Genomic DNA, 1,921 nt, shown 5'->3' with positions numbered 1-1,921 from the left:
AATCTATAAGGAAATGACAATGCAATGCAAGGGAAAATACACAAAAGATAAAGAGAGTGTTGAGAATCATAAAATAGAGGTAGCAAGTAAATATGTCAACTTCGTTTATAATAAGGAAAAGAAAAATAAAAACTATTAATATCACTTTTGTCTTTTGTCAATATATGATTAAAAAGTTATAAATATTTTAAAAATTAATGGTAAGAATACAAGGTAATAAATATTTTGGCACACGGTTCATTTGAATATAACTGTTTCAATTTTTCTGGAAGGCAATTTTACAACCCCAGTAAAAATTAACATCAACACATTCATTGGTAGCAAACCTGTGATGAATATTTTCTAAATCTTCATCATTATGTATAAATCTCTGTATCTTTGTTGCTCTCTCTCTATATATATACACACACGTTATACTTTTGCTTGTGTCTTAGTTTTCTATTGCAGTAGTAGAACACCACAGACGGTGTAAGAAGTTTATTTGGCTCACAGTTCTGGAGGTTGCAAAGTCCAAGAGCATAGTGGCAACATCTGATGAGGGCCTCCATGCTGTGCCATAACATGAAAAAAGGGCTAGAAAGCCCATGTGAGACACTTTTTATAACAAACCCACTCCCATGGTAATGGCATTGTTCTATCCATTAGAGTAGAGCCCTTGTGATTCAACTAGCTGTTAGAGATTCCACATGCCAATTTCCACTGTCCCAGTGACAATATGAATTTTGGAAGAGACATTCAAATCATTACAATGCGTATTAGCAAACATTGTAACAAATTATTCCATCAATAGGCAAAGTTATAGCATATAAAAATTAAGGTATATCCATAATTCAGAATACTTGCCAATTTAGGGAGGTAATTTTAAAAAACTATTACCGTGGAAAGATTCGCAAGACATGTTGTTCAGTAAAAAGAGAGTTATAAAGCTTTCATTTAGTAATAGAAAATTTAGTACAAAAATACTTGCATATGTATATAAGTATATAAATAAGGGAAAAGAACATGTTTTAAATTTTTGACAAAAGCTACTGTGTTAAGGGTAGTTGAAATGAGAAAAGGTAGAATGATCAAAGATATCTTTCTATTTTACATTGTATACTATGTTTGAATGTTTTATAATAAAATTTAAAATAAATTGATGAAATTTTGACTTCTGTCCAAATGGATTATATTTGGATTAACAAATGAATTTCCATTCAGCCTGAAACCAACAACAAATGAAGTGTGTGAAGCCATGATTCCAATGGACACGAGGCAATGGGTTATAGACCTTGTGGCTAGAGTTTGCAGGACAGACCGCTGCAGAGCAGAGAGCTGCACAGAAACAGAGCTCTAGGTTAATCAAATGGGGGTGTCCTCAAGTACTCATTTGAACACTGGTAAGTGCAAGCTTTGTGAGAACAAGCAGTTTAGGAAATAACCATCCAGAACAACAGTAATAAAATCCAGCGCTCACACAGGACTGAAATAGTGCATGCCCACACTAACCAGAGTGGAAAAGCTCAGGAGCCATGAGGCGCTGGGTAGAGCACACTCAAAGCTTCTGTACCAGTAAGAATACAGAATAAGCTTCTGTATCAGTAAGAATACAGAATAAGCTTCTGTATCAGTAAGAATACAGAATAAGAATAAGCTGGGAATAATTAGCCCTAGACTAAGTACTATTCTGGTTCCTCCTAACAAATCTTAAAAAAGAGACAAAAGTATAAAACTGATTTCAAGTAATTTTACACCCCAGAACAAAACTTAAGAATATTAATGAGAACATATCCTGCACACCAAAGGTAAAAATCTGCATGATCTGACATTCAATTGTAAATTACGGGCATGTAAATTATCAAGAAATTATAATGAGGAAGAATAGCGATTTATCAAATTCATCATAGAACTGTCACAGATGTTAAAACTAACCAAGACATTC

The sequence above is a fragment of the Castor canadensis genome, chromosome 13, assembly GCF_047511655.1.
Source record: "Castor canadensis chromosome 13, mCasCan1.hap1v2, whole genome shotgun sequence".
Lineage (NCBI taxonomy): Eukaryota > Metazoa > Chordata > Mammalia > Rodentia > Castoridae > Castor > Castor canadensis.
The sequence above is the reverse complement of the archived record's forward strand: the minus strand, read 5'-3'. Positions refer to the sequence as shown.